Source organism: Haemorhous mexicanus, chromosome 3 (genome assembly GCF_027477595.1).
Source record: "Haemorhous mexicanus isolate bHaeMex1 chromosome 3, bHaeMex1.pri, whole genome shotgun sequence".
Taxonomy (NCBI): domain Eukaryota; kingdom Metazoa; phylum Chordata; class Aves; order Passeriformes; family Fringillidae; genus Haemorhous; species Haemorhous mexicanus.
Genome location: NC_082343.1, coordinates 73,362,260 through 73,376,028, shown reverse-complemented (window position 1 = coordinate 73,376,028; position 13,769 = coordinate 73,362,260).

Genomic DNA, 13,769 nt, shown 5'->3' with positions numbered 1-13,769 from the left:
AAGGAAATGGAAGGAAGGAAGTGGAACTTCTCAAGGAAGTTACAGAAAGGTTCAAAGGAGTGGGTGACACTCATTAGCTTGTATCATACAAGGAAACAACCAAGGATTAAAAATCTATTATCCTGGGATTATCCTATGAATTTTCCTCCAAGCATTATGAAAGGTTTCTGTCTCCCTGTTGACAAATCATCTTCTACAATGTTGTCTAAATACATAGTGCCTCATCCACTCACTGTCACCATTGTTGTACCCTGTGATTCAGGGGAGATAAGAAGATAAACCAAAAGAGAAGTAGCTGGTAGTTGGTTGTACCACCTGTGAAATATTCATACCTGATGTGTTGTTTGCTAGAGTTGATGCTCAGATACTTAGAATATGTTTCCTTCTTGTCCTTCATGAAAATGTCCCAGTATCATCTTGGTCACTTTTGGCACTGACACATATGTGTGCTCTGCTCTGCTTCAGGGATAACTAATGTACCTCTAGAATGATTTTTAAAAGCTAGGAATGGGGTAGAACAAAACACAAAATCTATGCTCTGAGGAATTTTCGTCCTAGTATACACAGAAATTAAATTGTGTTTGTCTCCTCCCTCTGCTCTAAGGACATTAGTAATACAGAGCATGTCACTCTTCAAGCTCTCATGCAGCTTTTAAAACATAGAGAGCAAATGGCAAATTTACCTTTCATCTCCTTTTGAAACTTAAGTTAGGCCTTATTGGTAACAAGTGAAATTAAACTGGTTGTTGCTGTTTAACTTCTCCGTGCTGTTTCCTCACATGAATTAGTCATGACCAACTCTACTTGGCAACTGTCCTTACAAAAAACAGAACAGAGAGAAGGGTTAAGCACTCCCATACAATTTACCCAATAAATTTGTCATACCCCTCATATAGAGTTGTCCCTCCAGTTTTGCCTGTTCCCTAACATATCTGGCAGTTTGAACAATGTTGGCAATATTTGAGCAATTAGGCATTCCAAGTGGAAAGGTTAATACACCTTACCCTCAAATGCAGGGTGTGTTTTGTCTTGTGCTTTTAACCATCCTTGATGAGCACCCATTGCACAACAGCCATGAAGTGGGAAGGTATTTCAATTTCAGCACAGCCCAGCTTGTTTTGGTTTAGCAAAAGGCCAATAGTCCAATGCAAGGATGGGATAAACACACCTTGACTTGAGTGTCACCGAGGCAGATGAGAAAGAGGGAACTTCACAGCAGTTAGCGCTTTCTGGGTGTTAAATGCTTTGGTCATCCTGGCAGGCTGCAAAACCACTAAAAGATAACCCATAAAAGAAAACACTCTGATGGAGCTTGGAATAGGACTGTCAAGGAGGTGTGAGACTTAGTTCACAGGTGGTTTATTTCCTACTCTTTTGGTTGAGCAGCATTAGGACCTCAGTTTCTTTTTTGGCAAGTTCTCAGAAACAGCAGGCTGTTTGTGGTCCAAGCAGCAAGTTCTGGGCAAGAGTGGGCAGAGCTGGAGAGATCCTGCAGCCTTGCACCAGCTGGGACCTGCAAAGATCCCAGTCAACCAGGATAAAAGCACCTCCCAAGCCAGCCAGCCAGCCCAGGAGCCGCCATCCTCAGCCCAAGCCACTGCTGAAGCTGGAGAGCAGCTGAGGGTTGCAAGCAAGAGCGCTGCAGAGGAGCACCCAGGTCAGCAGGAGGCCAGCAGCTGCCGGACCGGCTGCCACAGCCCTCCTCTGCCGGCAGCAGGGCACACCCAGCGGCCAGCCTGCCTGCCTGCCTGCCTGCCCTGCCCGGCAGGGATGCTTGGCTGTGCCGTCCCGACCTAACTTAAGAAAGAAAAAACAAATCTAAGCAGCATGGAGAGATGTTTTGCAGGTCACAGCAATGCTGCCCATCCACCCTGAGCCTTCACAGGAGGTCTGGAGCACTGGTGAGCGAAGGAGGTCAGGTCTGGGATGCCTACTTACCCCCTCCCACAAAACCTGAATGGGTCTGAATGCCCCAACCTGTGCTAGGGTGGTCCTGCAAGGCCCCACATGCCTCACCAGGGTCTCTTGTGCAGCAGCCCCGGTCTGGTAAAAGCTGCTGAGAATTCGGCACCCGGCCTCTCTACTTGTGGCTGGCGGTATTTCCCTTGCTGGGGTGATGTTGATGTTCGTAATGAAGCTTTGGCAGAGAAAGAGAGACATGTTGTAACCATTAGCAGACTTTGCATTTAGCATTTATCTGAGGAAAGGACAAAGGATAACTCAGCTTGATTAGGTTTTTGTACAAGTTTGGGTCTACACTCCCCATTGTAGTATCAGTCCCAGTCTTCACCATTTTCTTCCTCTGACCCAGAAAAACTTGATCATGAAAATAATGTGAGTTAGAAAATAATGGAACTGATAAGTCATTGCAGGCACATGTGTGTCTCATTATACATCAGTTCGGTTTCACTATATATTTTACACAATGTAACATAAATTTCACTACGCACCACAAGTATTTCAATATGTGATAGTCAGAAAGTGGCAGTTTACACTAAAAGTTTCAGTATGTGGTAGGATATTTCAAATACTATAAATTCTCCTTTTAAATTAAATGCATTGTGTAGATTAGTAAGAAATGCATTGTTTTAGTTTACTCAGTGTGGTTTTCTTTCAGAACAGTATTTTAGTACTGTACTGTTCAATTGCTATGTTTATTTTATTAATACATATTAATGGATAATTAAGTAAAAATTCATTAACTATACATCACACAGGACTCAGGCAGGAGTTCTGTTTCTTAGATCTTTTATCTCAGCTCAATTTATACCGTATTAACAAACACACTGTATTTAGAGAGACTGTATTAATGAAAAGAATAAACTTCCTGTTATGAGCCGGGTTTTTAAAATGAATTTTCTTTGAGCAAGTAAAATTTGAGGGATCTGAAAGCCCCTGTGAGAGTGAATTGTTAAAGCAATGGGCAGGCATATCCAGGCTTTGCACTGATTCACCATTTATTGAAAATAATCACCATTTCAATCAAAACCAGCAGCAGAGGAGTTGGCACTGCCAGTGCTGTGCTGCTCCTCACAGCTTCCATCAGCTAACCATAGAAGTTTCATGTCAGTCAGGCCTTTTCCTAGCAAACCCATCCCAGTTACTGAAAAGGGGTGCTCACCATGGCCCTGCTACACCAAAAACCTCTGTCACAGAGCTACCATATCATCACTTTTTTACACATGACGTATGTCAGTGCAGGAGAGTAGAGATTACCTCTGAGAGATACTTGCCACAAACCAAAAGCATATCAAAAATAATCACACGGGTTAGTAAAGCCAGATGGCAGAAAGAACCATCTCCTGCAACCTTGGTCACAGCTACAGTAACACTTCCACACTGGTGCAGCAAAGCAATTTCTCCAAATCCTGCACCTACCATCAGAAGTGCAGAAAGAAGAAAAAAAATTAGGCTAATTTTGGTTATGAATTCTCCCTCAGAATTCAGAGCACAGAAGCCACACCAAGAACAGCCCCATGCAGAGTTCTATTTTATTCAAAAAAAAGCCTCAGCAGAGATTATGGGGCAATGCTGAACTCCAGCTCGAGAGAGAAAACATCAGCCAGTTAGCTCTGCTCTGCCTTCTGCCCCTCAAGATACAATCACACGGATCATTTCCAGAACTTTTCTCCTGATAAGCTCAAAATGTTGATGATCTGCACTGAAGTTCAGTGTTCAGCAGAACCAGAGGCCTCATCTGCCCCGTGAGGCCAAGACAAGGGTGACCCTGCACTGACGTGACTTTGGCCAAGCTACTTAGAGAGTTACAAAGGCCTGGATTAATTGGAAACTGGGTCTTTTAACGTAACTCCTTGCCCCATGGCAGAGCCAGCAGACCTCATTGGCTCCCTGCCAAATAGTTCAAGCACCTCTTAACCAAGGAAAAGGTAAAGAGCTTGGGTTGGAATGTGCTGGATTTCAGCCTGGCAGCTTCAAATCTCCTAACCCACAAGAGCAGCTTATCTCTGTTTGGAGGTCAGAGACCTCAGCAAAGCCCTGTTAACAGGTGCATGCTGGCACAAGCTCAAAAGTTTCTCTCTCCAGATTGCAGCAGTTCCTGGGTTTCTTGCAAGTGTGGCAAAAAGGGCCACCAAAGTGGCCAGTGACATAGTCAGGGCTGGCTGAGTCTGCTTCTGCTAATTCATTTGGCAAAACATGTCACCACAAGTGCTTCCTTAGCTCACAGAATGCACCCAATGCAAGTATAAAGCTTGGCTATCCTACTCTTCCAAAATTTAAAACCAAGACCCACAGTTCTTCTTGTCTGTAGTCTCTGACTACCATAAGAAACAAATTGTGCCCCAGACACACAAATCAAAGCTCATGAGGTGTGTCAGATGCTTCCTGGGGACCAGGCTGAAGGAAACACAAATGTTTCTGTCACATGTGAGGCATGTGGACTGTTCAGGTTTGCTATGATCACTGCTTTCATCCCAGACAGGGGCTGGGTGCAGTGGCAGCTGCCTTCCAGTGCCAAGCCTGAAGACCTGAACTATGAGTTTCCTCATCTGCCTCCTTTGTGGCTGCTTGAGAGCAACTCTGCTGTCTGGTCTCTGTTTTGGGCAAAACCTGGGCTCATATCTCCCTTCAATAAGATGTTTGGGATGAAATAATGGTAATGTTTTTAAGTGCATGTCTATCTTTCAGCACAACCAAGCCTGAGCTGTCCCTGTTCCTGTTTAAAAAAAGGAGAAGCAGCAACAGTGCAAGGCTTGTCATGTTCACTTGCTCCCATGTTAGATCTGGGCTAAGATATACATAAAGCAATGTATTTATGCCCTAGATTCCACTGCTGATACTGCCAGCAAAAGCTAAATTACAGTGATTTTCCTGTAGTCAGGCTGCTAGTCCAACAAGTTTTGGAAGGAAGCAAATGTATTACACACATCCTCCGAGTCCCCTCCTAAGCACTGTCAGGCTATAATTTTAACTTACTCTTATTACTTATCATGTGTAATTGGTATTGAGCTGTCCTTTAGCCATCATGAAAGTTACATTATCAAAGCTATTGCATTACTTTCACTAATTCATCTTGCCCAAAGTTTTTGGCATTTCTCAACTGACAAGGCAGAACAGCAACAGAAGCTGACAAACCATATACCAAGTCATGATCAAACCCACACCTTTTCATTTGACCCAATTAAGTCTCACTTGTAGGCTAAACCACACAATTTCAGGAAAGGACATGGCCATGCAGCTTGTAGCATCCTCTGTTGTGATTTCAGAAGCAGCTGGCATAGGCTTGAAGACTGCAGTTTCATGGGTACCAATAAAATTTAATAAAGGACTTTTCCATCTTCACTGATGAAGAGTAGGACCATATATAGTGTATAATTAAGCTGGTGAGTCTTCATTGTTTTGAATATGACCTACCTTTTTTTTCCTCTTTACTCAGCTCTGAGTGAAGCTAATATCTGCTTATCAAAATCCTTCTGTTTTGAGTCAATGCATCTCCATCTATGCAAATCTGAGAGGGGAGGTGCTCACAACAGTTCATATTCCTGGTAGCTGAAATATCCCTGGGGAACATCTCTGCTTCATTCATGTTTCATGGACATCTCTCTCAGGTTTTCACACAGAAAATTTTCATCAGTCTCATTTCCTCCACACAGCTGTAGCAGCAAAACATCAGCATGCAGCCTTGCAAAGTGACACCTCAAAGAAAAAAAACTTGATAAAAAATGTTGTCTTGGCATGATGGGAAAATTTTTCACATCAGCAGCTTCCTGCACTCTTTTCTGTTGATTTTCATCAAATCAACATTTATTTGTTTTAAAAATAGAACAAATGTTGGTACTTTAACAACAGACTGCAACAAATAGCATTCTGCAAATCTTATGTGAGAAAAAAGACCAGCTAGACCAAACCCTCTCATTCATTTCTGCATGTCCCTGCCTCTCCCTGGTGTTCTTTTCAGGACAGAGGAAGCAGCTTTGCTTCACTTGTATGATTGCTTGAGAGTTTTGGTGGGAAAATGTTCATACTACAGCTTCTATGCTGTGAGACATCAAAAAACTGCAAAATTCAGCATCTGTTGAATTTCATCTGTGTGGACAGGGAGGCATTTCCCTGCTCTGGAATTGGGGTTTGCAATATTGTTTACAAGGATGGCAAACCTCCCAACTTTCATTTGCAAAATGCTCCACAGATACAGATGAAAGCCATGAAAGATGCTTGGGGGGTACTTTTGTGTCTTAAACAAGATGGCCAAGCAAAAAGAAACAGCCTGTCCATTTACAGAGTGCTTTGAGGACTGCTCTGCGGCAGCACAATGCATTTTACCTTCTGGACAACTACAAAAGATTACCAAATAGCTTGCTTAATGCTGGATTTCTATGCATGGAAACCTTCTGGTTCCCAGGTCCTGTAAGCATAGGATAACACTGAGGATAACGCAAATTTCATTCTACCACAGTAGCAGGAAACAGCAGTCAAAACCAGGACAGCACAGAGAGCTGTACTGGAATTAGCAGTTGTCTTCTGAAGCTGGCATATCAAATCATGTTTTATTTTTTCATTTTAAAATTTTAACATCCCATTATTTTCACAGAGCTGCAGATCCAAAGAGCTGGGGAGGAACAGACCGAATCCAGAAAACTTCTTACATGCAGAAACATCAGAGGATACAGCAGTCCCAGACTGTGTTTAGGAAGCTCAAGAGCTGGGGGACCTTTCTGCTGCATGGGAGTTGTACCTGAGATTTAGCACCGAGGGCTTTGGAAAGGATGTTGCTTAAAAGGCACAAACCAATACTGGCATAAAGGAACCTCACAGGCCTCAACAAATCCTGAATCACCACAGCCCATGCAAAAATCAAGCATTAAAAGCAAATCAAGCATTCTCAATAAGAGCCATCACAGAGCAGATTCACACCTTCCCTGGAAGCTGACACTTGGAATTTACATTTATCCCTCAGCTGCTTCTGTGGAAATAATGAAAACCACCAAAATAAAACTCAGGAATCAATCCAGATCTTTGTAGCACTCCAGCTAGGTGTATCCTAAACCCTGGGTGGTGGGAGGGAAGCCACGCTGTCTTTCTTGCTCAGTTAGCAATACCCCAGAGCACACTGAAAGTAATTATTTCCATCTGCCACACACAACCTACAGACCTGAAAATGGTACTGCTACTAGAAATCTAATACATCAGTGAGTAAGCAGAAGCAACCTACTGCTTTCATTTGTGATTGGTCACAATGCTGTGGAGATGCCACAAGTGCAGTGCACTGTTAGCCTGTGCTTGATAGGGTGAATGTTCAGTGCAAGTCTCCAGACAGATCAGTGTATCAAAAAACAGCTGGAAGAGAATAAAAGTCTAGAAAATACCCAAGCCACTGCAGAAATCACTTTTTTTCCTTTGGGAAGTATTAGACCAGTCAATTTTCCCGCTTCTTTTGAGAAAAAGCTGGTAATGACCTAATTATCTATTTGAAGAAAGATAACTGCTTTGAGATTATGAAGCTCTTTGAGCAAACAGCCACTGTTTGTAATAAAAAGTAATTTCAGGATAAATGTGTAAGACTTCAGCGGGTACAAACGTAAACTGAAGCAGAGCTGTTGCCATAGGTCAGCCCATAAAATCCTCAGGTACTTATATGATCACTATTTTTGAGATTATTGACCACTATCACCCAGAGCAGAGATGTCACTCTGTTGATGCAGCAGCACTGCCTTTCATTCCTACACATCTGACTCAGGGTGCTGCATCTGTATGTGTGCACCATTGCTACCCCTCCTTCCTAACAAGAGCACTGTGCTGGGTGGGGAGGAGAAGGGAAAGGGAAATGAGCTGTAGGCATCATTTCAGTAGCCAATAAAGTCTGAACTATTTGATAAAATGAGGACAGGTTCTATTTCTTTATGAGACTTGTGCAAAACATTCCAGGAAAAGCAAAGCTTTATCTGAAGGCACAACTTAACTTTTGAACTGTGTAACAATTTTCTTCTTAACCATAAATATAGGACTACATAGGTCCATCTGCCTTCCACAGGATGGTGAGTGGCCATGTGTGTTGTGCCTTGATCAAAACAAGGATAACTAAGATTATTCTCAGTCGTTATACACGACTGAGACCAGACAACCCTTGGCATTAAGACTCAGTGCTATGCACAGAAGATGAGCTCAGATTGAGTTTCCTGGCAAAGAGCAAGTTGCTGGTTTAGCAGGACCTGCAGAATTTTAAATAAAGGATGAAAATACACATTTTTTAAGAGTCTTAGGAACGAAGAAAAAAGCAAAGTTCTCACATTTGCTCAAAATGATATTGTAATTGCTGAAGAATCTGCAGTTCCTAAAGTCATCCTGTGATCCCCCATGAATTGCTCAATAACTGGGAAGTGGACTGGCAAGAAGCAAATAGGCTAAGGAGCCACTCTCCCATTGTTAAAATAATTGGGATGTCTAAAGATCCTCAGTTAAGATAACAAACTAACTCTTGTGGTCTGATCTAGCGGAAATATTTTGGATATTGCATTTCTGCCAGTCCAAGGAATTTTTTCTTTTTTTGGAAAAAGGGGCAAAAGCAATAGATCTGCATGATGAATCCCCAAACAGTCACACCCCAGTCAGATCGAACAGGACCTCTGTCTCAGACTGCAATATTCATTCCCCCCTTTCTTTTTTCCTGGGAGCTGTATTTGTCAGACACAGTATTTTCCAGAGGGGCAAGTAGGATCCAGAATCTAAAATACTAGGAATGCCAGCCCCACCAACTACACATACTAACCTCAGCCATATCAAAGCAGACAAGAAAAACTAAGGGTGCTGCACTGTGTTGGTTCAAATTAAACAAGCCAAGCAAAAGATTTTTTAAATTTTATTTATGAGATGTGAAGAAGTTGCTTTCTACTTGCCAAACCATAGTGCTAAATACCTAAGACACTGTGAAAGGGGCGCCTCTATTATTCCAAAAATATTTGTATGCTTTTGGTGGATTAATTGCATTTAACATTTTGGTTAAACACACAAACAAGCACAGCTTTTTGTTGTTGCTTCAAATGAAGCCACAAAGAGAACAAAAGGCATCCAACTGAACCAATTTAGGTTTATAAACATATTAATTTTAAGAGCACTATGTGTACACTTAAAATGAATTTAAAGCAGTCGACCTTTGCAGTACGATGCCCGTTTTCACTGTATCCAAATTATCCATAAATCCAGATGCAAGTTGTCACAGACACTTCTTTGGAGAGCTTGCAAAGTTAAAAGTTAATGTTTCCTATTAATTAATAATTGTTTTCAGCTGTTTTGGCAAGTGATTAAAACAAAATGTCTGCCTTTAATGTTACGATATAAAAGTTTTCTTCCTCAGCGGCTTGAGCGCCAAGCGGGATTTGCCTCATTTGCAGGAAGGTGTCACACGTGATTGCCAGGGGCATTTGTACGCAAATAAGGTGAGCGGCTATTGTACCTGCCAGTGCAGTGATTTCCATTCCTCATCGGCCTGGTTCTGGCCAGGACAGGGTTAATTTTTGCCCAGGAGGGGAATGGCCAGGACCTGGAGGTTATTCTGTACCCCCTCACAGTCGTCTGGAGTAGCAGAGTGTGGTGGAGGGAGCAGCTGGGTGCTGTCAGGGGTCTCTGTGTGAATCATTCACCTCTTTCTTGTACCCTCTGCCATTAATACTGCTGCTCACATTGTTCACTTTCTTCTCTCATTGCTGTTTCCAGCGAACTGTTCTTACCTCAACCCGTGATCTTTACCTTTTGTGCCTCCCAGTCTCCTCTCCATCCCATGGCAGGGGAAAAGGGAAGGGAGCAAGCAGAGCACGGTTTGGAATGGGAACACTAAATTGTGGAATACCATTCCTAAACCATGACAGGCAGGGGTTAAAGTTCATTAAAGTTACCCACCAAGCAGTTTCAGAGGAACATCAGCTGAGACAAATAAAACAATGCTCCTCACGTTAATAGTGTACCATGCCATGAAAGAGTTGTTCCACAACAAAACCATACAGGCTGTGCATTGTTTACCAAACCCTGCCATCTTCCAAACTCAGGATCACACTCTTGAAAGTTTGCACTGCAAAGCATGATAGCATCTGTCCCTTCTGAGGCCCAAGCCATCACACAGGTATTACTGACAGACTTGTTCCACACATCAGCAGATGGTTCAACACAACCCCAGTTCTGACCAGCACCCGATCCACAGCAGGATTAAACACGGCTCTGAGAAGAATCCTCTGTCATAAGTAACCTTCTAGACATCATCTTTTATTCCCAAGCTTCTACCAATGCATCCCCCCAGTAAAATTGAAATGGCAGTTCTTCTGGAAGCTGAATTTCCATATCCATGCAGAGGAAGGAGAGCAGATTCACGGCAGAGGCTGATAAGCTCTGCTTGCAAAGCCAAAAGTACTGACATCAATATAAGCAGCAGTCAGACCCCCATTTCTCTTCCCTACATGAACCCCAAACAACTTATCGTGAAATCTTTCACTTATGCTGCATCAAGAAGCTTGTGAAGTGATGAAAAGTACAGAATTTGAGTTTTCCCTCTTTCTGGTACATGATGGGAGGTTGCTGCTAGCTCCTCCTAGCTCTAGCTTCTCCCTCTAGTTTGAAAAATTTTAAGGTGTTCTTCAGTTGTTAAGGTAGGAGTTTTTCAGAATAAACAGCAGGCTTTATGTCTGCAAGGTAATAAATCCAGAAAAAAACCTACAGACTTGCTGAGAAGCAACAACATGGCTTGTGCTTAGTGAAATTATTCTTGTCAGAATTCAGAAGAACCAGACTCAGGTTTAGTTCAGCCCTTATCTTGGGCAAGGAGATTTTTCCACTGGAACAACACCTTTACTACATTATCTGAATGGCAGAGGGATACTTCATCACTTCAGGCAAACAGTGACACCCACCAAAACGCTCAGCAGAGACAGCACAGGCAGAAGTGTTCTCTTTTTCCTGTGATCCTATGTGACACTGTAAAATAAACCTAAATATTTCTCAAGAAGTTTCCAGCCACACCATTTACACTTAATCTTATCTCACTAGACAGTGAAACTTGATAAAAATGTTAGAGTCTGATTTGCTTCAAATAATTAGCATCAAGAGTAGTCAACAAGATGATCCCATGCCTAAGGTTACTTCAAATTCCTGAAGCCCTCTTTGACATAAATAACAAAATCACTGAACATAAATCCTGCAGGTAAAGATAAGCACTCAGTTTCATTCCTATTGGGTCAAGATGCACATCTAGAGCCCATTTGAGAAATCCACAGCAATTAATTCATCCCTCCCTGGCCAGTGCCAGAGAAAGCACTCCACTGCTCTCAGAGACACTAGGAACTTGTTTACCCTGGGACACGAGGAGGTAAAAAGTTCCCTATCTTGGGGCAGCTCTGCAAAGCTTACGCCCTTGTTTATGATGTGGCAACTGCGGCACATGCCCGTACATTAAGATGTTAAGGATCTTCTTTATTGATGGTATCCACATTCATTTCAGCATAGCACCCCACAACGCATTAGGATCAAAGCAGAACACCTAAATATATTACAGTTCATTTCAAGCAGATATTATACTGAAGAAGCATTTTTATCCCATCCAGATTATAACTTGCAGCAAAGATCTTCTTGTTGATGCTACACACTCAATGCCTTTTATTATTTCAGCATTTTCTAATGCTGAAGAATAAACTCCCTTTAAAATATAAACAATTTTTTTCCTGAATGCTCAAGTGTCCCGATACCATCAAATGGCATTTTGGAAGAGGAGCTGCTGTGGTTTTGAGCACTGTTAATTGCCTGCAGTGACACAAGCAAGGGCTGAACTGGGTGCGGGCAAGGGAGTTGTGCAACAGCGAATGGCATCGTCCATTCCCTCCACACCACCTCGTTGAGGTTTGCTTTTTGGAGGTGTCCAGAAAGCTGATTACACAGAAACAGCAAAACCAGCCTGAATGAAGGCTGAGGATACTTCCATTTACACGAGTGCCAATTTTAAAAGTTAATTTAATTTACACCGCGTATTAACTTGTTAGAAGCTTGCGTGGCTACCCCAGAACAAGTCACTGTTAGAGGTGTGGCTCAGAAACTTGAAAGACCTAAACTTCAGAGACCCTCAAAATGACAGCTGAAGATCATTACCATTATGCTCAGTAGCTACAGTTCACCTGGTTTGTTGTCCAGTGCATGCAACAACAACAACAACAACAACAACAACAACAACAAAAAGGGTTGCATAATGGAAAATTGTGGCATCTAGTTTGGGGAAGGAGGGAGGGAAGAGTGCAAGTAGGTAAGCTGCAGAGAACTATTTTCCCCTGTACTTCCATAAGACACTGATCCCAGTGTGATCTGTGGAGGCCAAAAGGGACACAATTCCTGCTGCACTTCCCTGAGGAAGCCAATTGCAGCAGAACCCTTGAATGCATTCAAGTTTCAGTAAGAGAAAGAATAAAATATAAGTAATTTCTGTTATTGGCATATTAATTAAAAACACACTACATATATTTCAGGGCTGACCCATTAGGATTGCTCCCTCTTACCACTGAAATAACTGAATACACAACCAGAAGTAGGACATCACTAATTTCACTTAAAACTCACATCAGGATTTCTTACTGAAAGACATTCCATTTGAGCAATAAATTAAGCTTTGCGTTTTTGTTGTTGTTGTTTTTCCATTGCCATTATGGCTATTCTTCCACTCATTTTCTCAACAGCCATCAAGTATAAATTTATATACAATAAACCAAAACTGGAGAATTTCCATAAGGGAGCAGACCTCCCAAACTGGCAGAGAAACTGCCTGGGTGGCTCAGAAAAACATGCCTTAGCAGAAGTCCTCATGTATCTTCATATTAAAAGGTGTTGAGATGTACAGTGCAGAAACGCTGATGATTACAATGGACACATCCTCTGTCTACTGCCTATACAGACTCAATACAAATATTGAGGTCTTGTTGTACAACTAAACCCCATATAATGGAATTTTATTCTGACTGGAAAATGAAACAGAAAATTGTTGTGACCAAAACTGGGTTTGGTATTTATTAGCCACGCTGAAAATGCATTCTGCTGTTCTTTATGAAACATTAGAATAGCATAAAATAAAACTTCAGAGACATGAAACAGTATTTTTCATGAAAGAAAGGCCCTCTAGTGACCCATCCATCCATCCATGATTCAGTTTTCCAACACAGAGAGTACTGGAACAGTGACCTATGGTGCCTGTGCAGGATGTTGGCTGCAGCAGAACCTCCCCATTCTGACTCCTCACATGAAGGAAGCCCAGGCCGAGGATCTGCTGCAGAGAAGGAAGCTCTGAAACAATTCCTGTAAATAAAGGCCTCCTTCAGCAATGTGCCAGACCATCAAAGTTAAATACACACTCAGTGATTGCTCATTCCCGGCAACACCAGAGGTGCCAGACACTGTCCCGCAGGTGCAAGCCATTGCAATGTATTCATGGAAAGGATGGAAAGGAAAGCATGTGGTGGGAGCTGCAAGGTGATGAGTGAATGAGAAACCTGGGTGAGATCAAGAATCCGGCTCTGTCATTTCAGTCCCCACAAAGTATTTTCTCTCAAGCCCCACCTTCACTGTTTTCTAATTCCTCCCGTTTCCCACTCTCCTCCTCTGCACCCTTCTCTCACTGCTCTCCTCCAGGGCCACCCAGTTCGTGGTAAAAGCCAGCAGAAACGAACTCATGCTCTGCTGGCGAAGGAGGAGCTGTGTGAGAAGTGTCAGGGAGGGCCCTGGAGATGGGCATTTTAGTCACACACGAGGCACCGATGGTAATCCTGCAAGGGACAGACGGAGCTGCCGAGCCA